This window comes from Triticum dicoccoides, chromosome 5B, assembly GCF_002162155.2.
Source record: "Triticum dicoccoides isolate Atlit2015 ecotype Zavitan chromosome 5B, WEW_v2.0, whole genome shotgun sequence".
NCBI classification, from domain to species: domain Eukaryota; kingdom Viridiplantae; phylum Streptophyta; class Magnoliopsida; order Poales; family Poaceae; genus Triticum; species Triticum dicoccoides.
The window spans coordinates 376,861,441-376,878,761 of NC_041389.1; positions in this window are offsets into that span (position 1 = coordinate 376,861,441).

A 17,321-nucleotide genomic window follows, 5' to 3' on the forward strand; every position below is an offset into this window, starting at 1 on the left:
TGTTCGATATTTTGATGGTATGTATGTTGCTATTCTCTTAGTGGTGTCATGTGAATGTGACTACATGACACTTCACCATATTTGGGCCTAAGGGAATGCATTGTGGAGTAGTTATTAGATGGTGGTTTGTGAGAGTGACAGAAGCTTAAACCCCAGTTTATGCGCTATTCCGTAAGGGAACGATTGGATCCAAAAGTTTAATGCTATGGTTAGAATTTATTCTTAATACTTTTCTCATAGCTGCGGATGCTTGCAAGAGGGTTAATCATAAGTAGGAGGTTTGTTCAAGTAAGAACAACACCTAAGCACCAGTCCACCCACATATCAAATTATCAAAGTACCGAACACGACTTAAGCCAACCTGATGAAAGTGACTACATGAAATTCCCGTGTACCCTCAAGAACACTCTGCTTATCATAAGAAACCGTTTTGGCCTGTCCTTTGCCTCAAAAGGATTGGGCTACCTTGCTGCACTTTTGCTACTACTATTGTTACTTGCTCATTGCAAATTATCTTGCTATCAAACTACTCTGCTACTTATAATTTTAGCACTCACAGACAGTACCTTGCAGAAAACCACTTGCCATTTCCTTCTACTCCTCGTTGGGTTCGACACTCTTACTTAAAGAAAAATCTACAATTGACCCCATATACTTGTGGGTCATCAAGCTTTCTGGCGCCATTTCCGGGGAGTGAAGCACTCTTGGTAAGTGGAAATTGCTAAGGAAACATTATTACTATGTGCTGAAATTTATTGTCACTTGCTACTATGGAAAACAATTCTTTGAGGGGTTTGTTCGGGGTATCTTCACCTCGACCGGAACCACATTTAGTTACCCCTCAACCTACTGCACCTACTGAAAATATTGAATATGAAATTCCTTCGGGTATGTAAGAACAACTACTAGCTAATCCTTATGCAGGAGATGGAACCGAACATCCTGATATGCACTTGATATATGTGGATAAAATTTATGGATTATTTAAGCTTGCGGGTTTGCCTGGAGATGAAGCTAAGAAGAAGGTTTTCCCTTTATCTTTGAAGGGAAAAGCAATGACATGGTATAGACTATGCGGTGATATTGGATCTTGGAACTAGAACCGTTTGAAATTGGAATTTCATCAAAAACAATATCTTGTGCATCTAGTTCATCGTGAGCGGAATTATATATATAATTTTTGGCCTCGTGAAGGATAAAGTATTGCTCTAGCTTGGGGGAGGCTTAAGTCAATGTTATATTCATGCCCCAATCATGAGCTCTCAAGAGAAATTATTATTCAGAATTTTTATGCTCGGCTTTCTCGTAATGATAAATCCATGCTCGATACTTCTTGTACTGGTTCTTTTATGAAGAAGACTATTGAATTCCGGTGGGATCTTTTAGAAAGAATTAAACGCAACTCTGAATATTGGGAACTCGAAGAAGGTAAAGAGTCAGGTATTGAACCTAAGTTTGATTGTGTTAAATCTTTCATGAATACCGATGCTTTTCGAAAGTTTAGCACTAAATATGGACTTGACTCTGAGATAGTAGCTTCCTTTTGTGAATCTTTTTCTACTCATGTTGATCTCCCTAAGGAGAAGTGGCTTAAATATCATCCGCCAATTAAAGAAGAAGTTAAAGAACCGGTAAAAGATAAAGAAGAAATTATCATTTATAATGTTGATCCAGTTGTTCCCACTGCTTATATCGAAAAACCACATTTTCCTGTTAGGGTGAAGGAACATGCTAAAGATTCAATTGTGGTTAACAAAAGTTATGTTAGAACACCCAAACCTTCTGAAAAAATCAAAGTTGAACCTAGTGTTGCCATGGTTAAAGATATCTTAGTGGATAATATTGATGGGCATGTTATTTACTTTTGTGGTGAAGCTTCTAGAATTACCAAACCTGAAGGAAAATATAAACATAGACCAGTTGTTGGCATGCCTGTTGTCTCAGTTAAGATAGGAGATCACTTTTATCATGGGTTATATGACCTAGGTGCTAGTGTAAGTGCCATTCCTTTCTCCTTATATCAAGAAATTAAAGATGAAATAGCACCTGCTGAAATAGAAGACATAGATGTCACTATTAAACTTGCTAATAGACATACTATATCACCAACTGGGATTTTTAGAGATGTTGAAGTCTTGTGTGGGAAAATAAAATACCCTACTGATTTTCTTGTTCTTAGCACCCCACAAGATGACTTTTGTCCCATTACTTTTGGTAGACCTTTCTTGAACACTGTCAATGCTAAAATAGATTGTGAGAAACAAACTGTCGGTGTTAGCTTTGATGATGAATCTCATGAGTTTAATTTTTCCAAGTTTAGTAAACAACCTCATAAGAAAGTTTTCCTAGTAAGGATCAAATTATTAGTCTTGCTTATATTGATGTGCCTCCTACTGATCCTTTGGAACAATATTTGCTAGACCATGAAAATGATTTGCATATGCATGGAAGAAATGAAATAGATAGAATCTTTTTCGAACAACAACCTCTGCTTAAACACAATTTGCCTATTGAAACTCTAGGAGGTTCTCCTCCACCTAAAGGTGATCCTGTGTTTGAATTAAAATAATTGCCAGACACTCTAAAATATGCTTATCTTGATGAAAAGAAGATATATCATGTTATTATTAGTGCTAACCTTTTTGAACATGAAGAAGAAAGACTATTGGAAGTTCTAAGGAAGCCCAGGGCTGCTATTGGATATACTCTTGATGATCTTAAGGGCATTAGTCCCACTCTATGTCAGCATAAGATTAATATGGAACCTGATGCTAAACCCGTTGTTGATCACCAACGTCGGTTAAACCCGAAAATGAAAGAAGTGGTAAGAACGGAAATACTGAAACTTCTGGAAGCAGGTATAATCTATCCTATAGTTGATAGTAGATGGTTAAGTCATGTTCATTGTGTCCCTAAGAAGGGAGGTATTACTGTTGTTCCTAATGATAAGATTGAGCTTATTCCACAAAGAACTATCACAGGCTATAGAATGGTAATTGATTATAGAAAATTAAATAAAGCTACTAGAAAGATCATTACCCTCTGCCTTTTATCGATCAAATGTTAGAAAGATTATCAAGCACACACATTTTTGCTTCCTTGATGGATACTCTGACTTTTCACAAATACCTGATTTACAATCTGATCAAGAAAAGACCACTTTTACTTCTCCTTTTGGAACATTTGCTTATAGACGCATGCCTTTCGGTTTATGTAATGCACCTGCTACCTTTCAAAGATGTATGACTGCTATATTCTCTGATTTTTTTGAAAAGATTGTTGAGGTTTTCATGGATGACTTTTCTGTTTTATGGGAAGTCTTTTGATGATTGTTTAAGCAATCTTGATCGAGTTTTGCAGAGATGTGAACAAACAAATCTTGTCTTGAATTGGGAGAAGTGCCACTTTATGGTTAACGAAGGTATTGTCTTGGGCCATAGAATTTCTGAAAGAGGCATTGAGGTGGACAAAGCCAAGGTTGATTCAATTGAGAAAATGCCATGTCCTAAAGATATCAAAGGTATTCGTAGTTTCCTTCGTCATGCTGGTTTCTATAGGAGGTTTATCAAAGACTTTTCTAAAATTTCTAGGCCTCTTACTAGTTTTTGCAAAAGGATATTCCCTTTGTGTTTGATGATGATTGCATGGAAGCGTTTGAAACACTAAAGAAAGCCTTAACTATTGCACCTGTTGTTCAACCACCTGATTGGAACTTGCCTTTTGAGATTATGTGTGATGCTAGTGATTATGTTGTTGGTGCTGTTCTAGGACAAAGAGTTGACAAGAAACTAATATTCATTATGCTAGTAAAACTCTAGACAGGGCTCAACGAAACTATGCTACTACTGAAAAAGAATTCTTAGCAGTGGTGTTTGCTTGTGATAAATTTAGATCTTGCATTGTTGATTATAAAGTAATTGTTCACACTGATCATGCTGCTATAAAATATCTTATGAAAAAGAAAGATGCTAAACCTAGACTCATTAGGTGGGTTCTTCTACTACAAGAATTTGATTTGCATATCACGGATAGGAAAGGAGCAGAGAACCCCGTGGCTGGTAACTTGTCTAGACATGAAAATATTCTTGATGACCCACAACCAATTAATGATAGCTTCCCTGATGAACAACTAGCTGCAATAAATGTTTCTGATAGTACACGTTGGTATGCTGACTATGCTAATTATATCGTTGCTAAATACATACCACCTAGCTTCACATACCAACAAAAGAAAAAATCTTCTATGATTTAAGACATTACTTTTGGGATGACCCACATCTTTATAAAGAAGGAGTAGATGGTATTATTAGACGTTGTGTACCTAAGCATCAACAGGAACAAATCCTACGGAAATGCCACTCCGAAGCTTATGGAGGACATCACGCGGGAGATAGAACCGCTCATAAGGTATTGCAATCTGGTTTTTACTGGCCTACTCTCTTCAAGGCTGCTCGTAAGTTTGTCTCATCTTGTGATGAATGCCAAAGAATAGTTAATATCGGTAAGCGTCAAGAAATGCCTATGAATTATTCACTTGCTGTTTAACCATTTGATGTTTGGGGATTTGACTTCATGGGACCTTTCCCTTCCTCTAATGGGTATGCACATATTTTGGTTGCTGTTTTATATTTTACTAAGTGGGTAGAAGATATTCAACCAATAGTGCTGATCACAACACCTCTATTAAAATGATTAAGGAAGTTATTTTCCCAAGGTTTGGAGTTCCTAGATATTTAATGACTGATGGTGGTGCACACTTTATTCATGGTGCTTTCTGTAAAATGCTTGATAAGTATGATGTTAATCATAGAATTGGGTCACCTTATCATCCTCAGTCTAGTGGTCAAGTTAAACTTAGCAATAGAGAAATAAAACTAATCTTACAAAAGACTATTAATAGGTCCCGGAAGAATTGGTCTTAGAAATTAGATGATGCACTTTGGGATTATAGAACAGCTTACAAAAATCCTATGGGCATGTCTCCATATAAAATGGTTTATGGAAAAGATTGTCATTTACCTCTTGAGTTAGAACACAAAGCATTTTGGGCAATAAAAGAACTCAATTATGATTTCAAACTTGCTAGAGAAAAGATGTTATTTGATATTAGCTCATTAGATGAATGGAGAACCCAAGCTTATGAAAATGCTAAGTTATTCAAAAAAAAGTTAAAAGATGGCATGACAAAAGAATCCAAAAGTGTGAGTTCAAAGTAGGTGAATGTGTTCTTTTGTACAACTCTCGTTTCAGATTCTTTGCAGGAAAACTCCTCTCCAAATGGGAAGGACCCTATGCCATCGAGGAGGTCTATCGATCCGGAGCTATCAAAATAAATAGTCTTGAAGGGACTAACCCAAAGGTTGTCAATGGGCAACGAATAAAACACTATATCTCAGGTATGCCCATTAATGTTGAAAGCAATGTTCTCCAAACTTTGACACCGGAGGAACACATAAAAGAGTCCTTCCTGAACACTCCAGAATCGTGAAAATAAGGAGGTACGAGATACGGTAAGTAATCAGACTCCGAAAAATCCACAAAAATATTTTTTGTTAGTTTTGGAATATTTAGAAAATTAGGAAAATAAGAAACTTCCAGGGAAGTGACCCTGGTGGGCATAATACACCAGGGCATGCCAGGCATGCCTGGCATGCCCGAGTGGGTTGTGCCCACCTCGGGTACTTTCCGGTGTTCGTTTTTCTTCCGTTCTGCTTGTTCCCCAAGATAAAAAATCTATATATACCGCCTGAACCTATTAACCTCCATATCGCAGATAAATCTCCTATTTTCTTTTCTCTCTGTTTTCCTGTCAGATTTGAAATTCTATCTTCCCAAGACTCGAAGGGTGAGAGTTATGTTGCAGAATTTATCACAAACCCCAAGGTTTATGGGGATGTGGATCACTATGACCAGACCTCAAAGGAAGAAGAAGACTCTGATCCTATGAGGAAGGAGGAGACAAGCTCGGAGGAGGATGAAGTTCCATTGCCCCAACCTGGGGACATGCAGGTTGAATTTAAGAAGTCAAGTCTCCCCAATAAAGCAAAGAGGCCTAAGATCCAATTTATCCCTTTTCGTCTCTTGCAGGAAAATAGGCAATATTTATGCAAAAATGCATTGGAGCTTGAGTGGGAGATCTGAGAACTGAAAGATGAGAACTCCGTCCTCAAGCGTAGGCTGAGGAAGAAAGGCAAGAAACCATCTACTTCACCACCACTGTTTTCTTCATCACCACCAAAAGAAAACTGAGTATTGGGTATGGGCACTCGCCTTGGCTTTCGCCAAGCTTGGGGGAGGTCCCCCGGTATCGTATCAATCTCCACTATCTTTTGCCTTTTTCTTAGTTCGATCAATGGTTATCTTTTGCTATTAGATGAATAAAATTTTAGTTCGATCCTTCCTTTTTATGAGTTTGCTTAGTGATCAATCCTTGTAATCGTGTGCGAGATATAATAAAAGTTTAGTTTGAGTTTTGCCTTCTTTACTTTCTTGCTGCAATAAAAAGAAAGGAAATAAAAGAAAAATATCATATGCTAATCTTATGGTAAGTGATGACATTACACAAGGAAAAGTATGAGTAGAAATTTTTATTGTAGATTGACAAACATAGCATTGGTCAATGATGCAACACATGAAAGAATTAATAAGGGAAGAGAAGATTCACATATAAAAACACTATCATGGAAATCATTTGTGATTGTGAGCACCCATCAAAATATTATATGCCAAAGTTGTTGACGTTGGACAAGGAAGACAACTTAATGATTTATGTTTGTTCATATTCACAAAGAAGTCATATTGTCATAGATCCTTCAACATGTGGTGCTTGCCCCTATCTTTGCTAGCCAAAAACTCCCCACTAAGTAGAGATACTACTTGGGCATCCAAAATCCTTAAACCCTATCTTGTTTGAGAGTCCACCATACCTACCTATGGATTGAGTAATATCCTTCAAGTAAGTTGTCATTGGTGCAAAAGGGCAATAAAAATTGCTTATAAAAATGTGAGATCATTTAGTGTAAGGGAAAATTGAGCGTTGTACGAAATTGTGATGGTGAAGAATAAAAGCGACAGACTGCATAATAAAGGTTGCCATTACAAGGGGCAATATAACATTGACGTTCTCTTGCACTAAGAGGTTGAGCATACAAACAAAAAGCGCATGGCAACCTCTGCTTCCCTCTGCGAAGGGCCTATCTTTTACTTTCATGTATTTACTTTAATGCAAGAGTCAAAGTTTTTCTATCTATTCCTTTTATTTTTCTCCTTTGGCAAGCATCATGTGGTGAGGAAAGATCTAGGCACATATGTCTAGTTGAATATGAGTGGCATAAGTTATTATTGTTGACATCACCCTTGAGGTGAGTATGTTGGGAGGTGAAATTATAAGTCCCTATCTTTCTTTGTGTCCAGTTGAAACATTTTGCTCATGTGTACGCGGTGAGTGTTAGCAATCATAGAAGATTAAATGATGGTTGCGTAGGTGCACTTGCCTAAAGGCTCCGATACGTGACCCTTCCTAAAAAGATGATGAATTGTAGTTGCAAAGTTAACTGAGAACATAGTTTGGTTTACAATAGAGTTTATGCTTTATACTTCATTGTTGTGATGAATTGTCACTTGTTCATGAGAAGTCTATGATAAAAGTTCTACAATAAAAGTTTTGTATTAAAGTTTGTTGCTGTTATAATAAGTCACATGATGCTGCTATGTCCATATTTTTGTTTTTATCGACACCTCTCTCTCTAAGCATGTGGGCATGTTTTTCGATTTTGGTTTTTGCTTGAGGACAAGCGAGGTCTAAGCTTGGGGGAGCTGATACGTCCGTTTTGCATCATGTTTTCCTACTGTAATTTATGTTGTTTTATTGTATAATAATGCTTTTTTGAGTAATTCTAATGTCTTTTCTCTCATAATATGCAAGGTATGCACCAAGGGCGAGAATTCTGGCAGCTGGAAATCTGGACCTGAAAAAGCTATGTCAAGCTACCTATTCTGCACAACTCCAAATGAGCTGAAACTCCTCGAGGATTTTTTATGGAATATTTAATAAATATTGGAGCAAATAAGTACTAGAGGAGGGCCACCAGGTGGGCACAACCCACCTGGGCGTGCCAGGAGGCCCAGGCGCGCCCTGGTGGGTGCTGCCCTCCTCGGCCTACCTCCATGCCAATCTTCTGGTATATAAGTCATTTTGACCTAGAAAAAAAATAAGGGGAGGATATTCGGGACGAAGCGCCGCCGCCTCGAGGAGGAACTTGGGCAGGAGCACTTTTGCCCTCTGAGCGCGAAAGCCTTTGCACGTTAGTGCATCCGTTTTCTTGTTCTTTCTCCGGGCTTTGACCATGGAGCGATTCCGCCGGGGGAACTTCCCTCCCAGAGGGGGAAATCAACGTCATCATCATCACCAACAACTCTCCAATCTTGGGGAGGGCTATCTTCATCAACATCTTCACAACACCAACTCCTCTCAAACCCTAGTTCATCTCTTGTGTTCAATCTTTGTATCAAAACTATAGATTGGTGCTCGTGGGTGACTGGTAGTGTTGATTACATCTTGTAGTTGATTACTATATGGTTTATTTGGTGGAAGATTATATATTCAGATACATTATGCTATTCAATACCTCTCTGATCTTGAGCATATTTATCATTTGTGAGTAGTTACTTTCATTCTTGAGGTCACGGGAGAAATCATGTTGCAAGTAATCATGTGAACTTGATATGTGTTCGATATTTTGATGGTATGTATGTTGCCATTCTCTTAGTGGTGTCATGTGAACGTCGACTACATGACACTTCACCATATTTGGGCCTAAGGGAATGCATTGTGGAGTAGTTAATAGAGGGTGGGTTGCGAGAGTGACAGAAGCTTAGACCCTAGTTTGTGCGCTATTCCGTAAGGGACCGATTGGATCCAAAACTTTGATGCTATGGTTAGAATTTATTATTAATACTTTTCTCGTAGTTGCGGATGCTTGCGAGAGGGTTAATCATAAGTAGGCAGTTTGTTCAAGTAAGAACAACACCTAAGCACCGATCCACCCACATATCAAATTATCAAAGTACCGAACACGAATTAAGCCAACATGATGAAAGTGACTAGATGAAATTCCCATGTACCCTCAAGAACACTCTGCTTATCATAAGAAACCGTTTTGGCTTGTCCTTTGCCTCAAAAGGATTGGGCTACCTTGCTGCACTTTTGCTACTACTATTGTTACTTGATCGTTACAAATTATCTTGCTATCAAACTACTCCGCTACTTACAATTTTAGCACTCGTAGACATTACCTTGCTGAAAACCACTTGCCATTTCCTTCTGCTCCTTGTTGGGTTCGACACTCTTACTTATCGAAAAAGGTACAATTGACCCCATATACTTGTGGGTCATCAAGGCCATAGTAAGCATTCCAACTACTTAGAACTCTAAGAATTTAACATGCAAGCCCATCTACATCAGCACCAAGAGTAGCTAATTATTCAAAATATTAACCATTAAAGCAAAAACTAATTGGACATATGGAGGAGTTACATACCAAGCAACAATTCCCCAAAACAGTTTCAAAAATGGAGCTTTGAGCAAAGAGATCAAAATCCGCGGTTTCGGGAGCAAGAACACGAGACAGGGAGAGGGAGAGAGAGAGAGAGCAATGGTGATTTTTTATAGACGAATGTGGTGATGTGGGAAGAAGAAGTAAGTGAGGGGGCCCATGTGGGGACCACAACCCACCAAGGCGCGCCTGGGGGTCTTGGCACGCCCGGGTGGGTTGTGCCCACCTGGTGCACCTACCTCAGATATTATTTGCACCATAAATTCTTAAATAATCAGAAAAAAATCATATTAAATTTTCAGGGCATTCTGAGAACTTTTATTTTGGGGTCATTTTTTATTGTACGGAAAACTCAAAAAACTGACAAAGCATGGCATTTTATTTTATTTAACTTGTAAAAACAGAAAACAAAGGTAGAGACACAAGGTAGTGCTCACTAAATTCATCAACTTCATACCTCTCAAAAATGATCCATTAATAAGGTTGATCAAGTCTTATTAACAACCACTTTCGATTAACATGAAACCGAAGAACTTTTGTAAATCACTAAGTTACCTCAATGGGGATATGGATGTCCCCAGCAATAAGCATTTCATATTTCTTTTTAACAGTAGGTAGAGGTAGTTAAAAACTTCCAATAGTGATCGTCGGAGATTTTTCAATAACATTAATGCCATTCACTTGGAATTGTTTCTTCGGAAAGTGCACCGTATGCTTATTACCATTGATATGAAAAGTGACCTTGCTTTTATTGCAATCAATAACAGCTCCTGTAGTATTCAAGAAGGGTCAACCTGATAGAGGCGGGGTGTCCCGATCTTTCGATGAGACGATAACTATCGATTTGGTGGAGACGACTTTGACGATCCAACTACAAACGTGCACGACGTTGCGCCTTAGCAATCGCTAAACCAACTCCGAGAGGTTATTGACCACGCTGAAGCACAATCAACCTGACGACGAAGGTCTATTCCTGCAAGCAATCGAAGAACAAGCAAGAATATGATAAAGCAATCTGAATATTGTGAATATAGATGAAATATTGATAAAGGTGGGGATCCGTAAGAGGTCTTGGTCTGGTCGTTGGACACAAACAAAGTACACGAAGTTGCAATGGCTAACTTTTAACTTAACAAATCCCAAGGGAAAAGCTACTAGATGGATCTACTTATATAGGAGCAAGGGGTGGCGGCCTAGGAGGTGGGAGGACGTCCCAAGGCAGCCTAAAACTAACCCTAGGTCGTACAAGGCCAATGGGCCCGAGTGGAGGTGATGCAACACCTTTGGACTTGTTGTTTGACTCGGATTCTGCTGCAGCGTCTAATTGTTTCGTTGATATCTCAACGCTCCGGACGAATTGGAAGGTGAATCCAATTGGGCTGGAAAGAGCACAAAATCTAGAATCCAACAAAAAAAGAATCACCCAATTCGGAGTCCGTATGAAAACATTATTGGCGTTTTGAGTCAGGTGTGTCTCTGCAGTCCGAATCTGAATCCAGAACGTGAGAGACTTGGACTCTATGTTCTCTTGGCCCAAAAGTGACGTGAGAGAACTTTTTGAACAGCACTTAAACATATCTTTCTCTCTTATCTTCATATGTGAATTGTACAAATGTCCCATACACATGCAATTAGACAAAACACAAAAGTGTGTGAAATATTTTTGTTCTGGATAACATAAATAGATTATTGAATAGTTTGCACTAGAAATCACGTGACAAATATGCATGTATGCAATATTTTTGGTTGTATCCAAGGTAGTCATGTCCTCATCATCCTCCCCTTTTTAAAAATGAAGCCGTCCTCGGCGTTGCTTAATCTGAAATGTGCCTAATAAAAGAGACAAGGTATAAATGTTGTATATGTATATGTCATCCATTCTTACTTCCCTTGATTTTTGCACATATGACACATGTATACATGAGTAACTTTCATAGATCATAAAATATAAAGCCAAAATATTATCATAAGTAGAAGCCATGAAAATATTGCAACTCAGTTGGCACATATAAGTGAAGCTCTTATTCCTATCAAAAGATTGGCAATATTTATCATTAAACCATCCCAACATTGGTGAATAAACCTTACTTGCATCAAATTTACATGCTACAACATGCTTAAATAAGCAAACATGCAGTAAGTCATTGGACACAGAATCATCACAAGGATTAGAGGTCATATCAAAATGATTAAACATTGGTTCTTTTGCATCAATAGTTAATTCAATGGGTGCACTCAAAATTGTTGGTATTTCAGTTGTTTGATCACATGATGCATTCATGATAGTAACATGATTCTCTAAAATAGGTGGCGTGCTCAAATCAACAGGTAACTCAACACATGATGTTTCTAAGTTAATTAGGGATGCATCATTCTCATGTGAAGTTATATCATCAATACATTTACTGTTACCTTGTCACAAAGACGTAGCTGATGTCGGTATGGACAATGACAATGTACCATACACTTGAGATGATGTCGCACTCACAATCTGAGGTGTGGCTGCTCTAGTAGGTGCAACGGTGGAGGAATCAACCGATGGTAGTGAGCATGAGTTGGAATAGTAGTTGTTGTAGTCACCCAATGCATCCTCCTGTAACTGTCTCTCAAAGGTACAAGCACGAACATACATACCAGTAATGCAACGAGGAATATACCTAAATCTTGCCTGAATATCATTGTTCAAACTGCCAAAAAATCTATTCATTGTATCATCCTCAGATTCTTCTATGTCACAACGATGCATATAAGATTTGAACTCTTGGTAGTAAGCATGAACAGTGTTATTGCCTTGTTTAAATTCTTCAAATTTGCGAAGCAATTCACGACGATAGTAAGGAGGGAAAAATTGTTGTCTCATTACATGTTTCAAATCTTTCCAAGTTGTGGGTTGGTTATCAATGCTTTTCTTACAATGCACACTCCACCAAACAGAAGCAAAACCAGTAAATGCTCTAGTGGCAGCTCGTACTCGCTCAAGTTCAGAAAAGTCATGGTAACTAAAAACTTGTTCTACTTCAAGCTCCCAATCTAGATAAATAGCAGGATTAAATCTATCCTCAAATGATGGTAAAGAGATAACCTGACCATGTGCTTGTGTGTGTTGTCCCAACTCTTGTGATGGTGAAGATGTGTTCGTCATCCAAAAACTTCTATCTCCGGTACCTGTCATGATTAGTAGAAATAAGAAAACAAAACTCGAGAATAATGTTCCTATGAACTACTAGGATGTGGCTGTAACGTGCTCACAGTAAGCAAATATCAATATCTTCCAAGTTCTTACCATGCGGCAGGTGGTGACAGGCAACCAGCAGTGTCAAGTAACTCTGAAGATTGTGTAAAGCGATTGCCAGGGGAACGTATGTATACACGGTGTCGAAATATGTGGAGCTGGGTTGGCTATATATGGTAGCAAAAGATTAGCAATTATCAACTCAAAGATGCAATGTTGAATAAACGCTCAACGACGGTACTGTGCTGGTCCTAGGCTAGACGGGACTAGAGACGCGAGCCTAGAACACTAATGAGGTCACGACATAGCACAACTAGCATCAATGAAGGATAAGTAGCTCTGGACAGCAAGATATAAGTCAAGATCACAACGGCAGTAAAGATAATGATGAATAACAACTGCCAAGCAGGATATATAAAAACTCTCTCTTCAACTTTCCTCTTGAAAAGTTTGCTACTAACTCAAGCTTTCCAATGCAAAAAGAATCATTCAATTCCGAATTGATATGAGGAGTCAAAGAATTCTAAAAGTGGCCTGAAAAAACTGGAACAAACTGTATGCGCGAACTTCGGAGGGCAAAGAGACCTATTTAGCAGATGATTTTGCGACGCCAAATATTGAACTAGCTTTTGCAACTATTCAGGTGCGTCTAGTCGCTAGCTTTAATTTGAGTACTTGTGGAGCCAAAACAGACTTCGTATGAGGAAGTTATGCCTGTTTTACTGAACAGTGCACAAAACAGATTCCAGTCTGAATTCAACTATGAGATTGAGTCTAGATAGATCCGAATTTTGTTTTTTTTCTCTTCTCTTTTTTTCCTCACACTTTTTTTTTCTATTTCTTTCTCTCTCTTTTTTCTGACTTTTTTTTTACTTTTTCTCTCTCTCTCTCTCTTTTTCTCTTTTTTTTCTCTCACTCTTTCCAAAATAAACTAGATAAGATGCAGATTGGATCAAGTGAAGATGTGAACGATCTCAACTATGATTATGACAATGAACGATGGGTAGAACGTGGTGGAAATTGATGGATGGGTGGTGGACAGCGGAAGGGATAACGATGCAGCAGCGGCGTGACTAATATGAGCAGAACTCGAAACTCTAAACGAACTAGACACTAGGACCAGCAACTCGACACGGCGATGCAACCGATAATTCAATAATGCATACAATGAAAAGAAAATTGCAAAGGCTCAGACTGGCTTGGACAAAGGATGAATAGATCTAACTTTTTTTATGTGGCTTTTTCTTGGACAATAGGTAAGAAAATAAATCTAATCTAGGGAAAACTGGAAATTCTCACCGAGTAACCTGAAAACTGATACCACTTGATAGAGGCGGGGTGTCCCGATCTTTCGATGAGATGATAACTATCGATTTGGTGGAGACGACTTTGACGATCCGACTACAAATGTGCACGCCATTGCAATGGCTAACTTTTAACTAAACAAATCCCAAGGGAAAAGCTACTAGATGGACCTACTTATATAGGAGCAAGGGGTGGCGGCCTAGGAGGTGGGAGGACGTCCCAAGGCAGCCTAAAACTAACCCTAGGTCGTACAAGGCCAATGGGCCCGAGTGGAGGTGATGCAACACCTTTGGACTTGTTGTTTGACTCGGATTCTGCTGCAGCATCTGATTGTTTCGTCGATATCTCAACGCTCCGGACGAATTGGAAGGTGAATCCAATTGGGCTGGAAATATCACAAAATCTAGAATCCAACAGAAAAAGAATCACCCAATTCGGAGTCCGTATGAGAAAGTTGTTGGCATTTTGAGTCAGGTATGTCTGTGCAGTCCGAATCTGAATCCAGAACGTGAGAGACTTGGACTCTATGTTCTCTTGGCCCAAAAGTGACATGAGAGAACTTTTTGAACAGCACTTAAACATCTCTTTCTCCCTTATCTTCATATGCGAATTGTACAAATGTCCCATACACCTGGAATTAGACAAAACACAAAAGTGTGTGAAATATTTTTGTTCTGGATAACATAAATAGATTATTGAATAGTTTGCACTAGAAATCACCTAACAAATATGCATGTATGCAATATTATTGGTCGTATCCAAGGTAGTCATGTCCGCATCACAACCTAGGATAATCGACATGTTGTCATCCTCGGGCATCTCAAGTATAACAAAGTCAGTCAAAATAGTAACATTAGCAACAATAACGGGAACATCCTCACAAATACCAATAGGTATGGCAGTTGATTTGTCAGCCATTTGCAATGATATTTCAGTAGGTGTGAGTTTATTCAAATCAAGTCTATTATATAAAGAAAAAGGCATAACACTAACACCAGCTCCCAAATCACATAAAGCAGTTTTAACATAGTTTCTTTTAATGGAGCAAGGTATAGTCGGTATTCCCGGATCTCCAAGTTTTTTGGTACTCGATCTTTAAAAGTATAATTAGCAAGCATAGTGGAGATTTCAGCGTCCGGTATTTTTCTCTTATTGGTGATGATGTCTTTCATGTACTTTTCATAAGGAGGCATTTTTAAGATATCAATCAAGCGAGTGCGCAAAAAGATTGGCCTAATCATTTCAGCAAAGCGTTCAAATTCTTCATCATCTTTATTTTTAGTTGACTTAGGTGGAAAGTGCATAGGATTTTGAACCCATGGTTATCTTTCCTTACCGTGTTTTCTAGCAACGAAGTCTCTTTTATCATAACTTTTATTCTTGGGTTGTGGGTAATGAAGATCAACAGTTGGTTCTATCTCAACACCATTGTCTGGATCTTTATTATTCGGTTGAGTGTCTTCATGATCCTCATCATTATATTTTTCATAATCAGAAGGTGATTGTTCATTAACAAATTGAGTTTCAGCATCAGAGATAGAAACTTCATTATCATTATCTGGAGGTTTCTCTATTTCAGCTTCACTAGAGGCATGCAAAGTCCTATCATTTTTCTTCTTATTTTTCTTTTTAGAAGGACTAGGTGCATTAGTGTTAATTCTTTGAGAGTCTTGTTAAATTCTCTTTGGGTGTCCCTCAGGATAAAGTGGTTCCTGAGTCATTTTACCTCCTCTAGTTGCTACCCTAACAGCAAAGTCACTTATATTATTGTTCATTTCATCAAGCAACTATCTTTGAGATTTATCAACTTGTTCTAATTGAGTTTGAACCATAGAGGCATGCTTTACTACACCTCTAACATCATTTGAGATTCTGAATAACAAGTCACTTAAGCGAGCAATCATATCAGAGTTGTATTTCAATTGTTTCATAACATTTGCATTGAAGTGATCTTGCTTTCTAATGTAATTATCAAACTCATAAAGGCATTGACTAGGATGTTTATTACGAGGATCATCACTATCATTGAATTTCATTAAAGATTTTACCTCTACCACCTTAGGTGGTACCGGTGGTTGTGCTTCAAGCCCATGTATTTCTTCAATAGGTGGTAAATTTTTAACATCCTATGCTTTAATACCTTTTTCCTTCATAGATTTCTTTGCCTCTTGCATATATTAAGGACTGAGATATATGATACCCCTCTTCTTCGGAGTGGGTTTAATCGTTGTTTCAGGAGGAGTCCAATCATCATAATTTTTCAATATGTTATTCAATAATTCTTCAGCTTGCCCAATAGTTCGTTCCCTGGAAACACAACCAACACAACTATCTAGGAAATCCCTAGAAGCATCGGTCACTCCATTATAGAAGATATCAAGTATTTCATTTTTCTTAAGATGATGATCAGGCAAAGTATTAAGCAATTGTAGAAGCCTCCCCCAAGCTTTTGGGAGACTCTCTTCTTCAATTTGCACAAAGTTAAATATTTCCTGCAAGGCAGCTTGTTTCTTATGAGCAGGGAAATATTTTTCAGAGAAGTAATAAATCATATGCTGGGGACTTCGCACACAACCAAGAGCAAGAGTATTGTACCAAGCTTTAGCATCACCCTTTAATGAGAACGGAAATAATTTGAGGATATAGTAATAGCGAATCTTCTCATCATGAGCAAAAAGGGTGGCTATGTCATTCAACTTAGTAAGATGTGCCAAAACGGTTTCAGTTTCATAACCATGGAAAGGATCAGATTCAAACAAAGTAATTATCTCTGGGTCGACAGAGAATTCATAATCCTTATCATCAATAAAGATAGGTGAAGTAGCAAACTTAGGATCACATTTCATTCTAGCATTCAAAGATCTTTCTTTATACTTGCATAATAATTTTTCTAGATCATCTCTATCCTTACAAGCAAGAATATCTCTAGTTGCCTCCTCACTCATGGCATAACCTTCCGGTACCTTTGGCAATTCATATCTAGGAGGGCTAGTTCTAGTAGGTATTTCAAGATTTTCAGTTTCAAGCTCATCATCAGTTTCAACAATATCATGTTGTCTTACTTTAGCAATTTTTTCATCAAGAAATTCACCTAGTGGCACATCATCATCAATCAAGGTACTAGCATCATCATGAGTAGCATTCATAGCAAAAGTAGCATCATCACAACTTGCGACATATCAGAATTAATAGCATATGGTGGTGTTGCAAGTTTACTTATAACAGAAGGT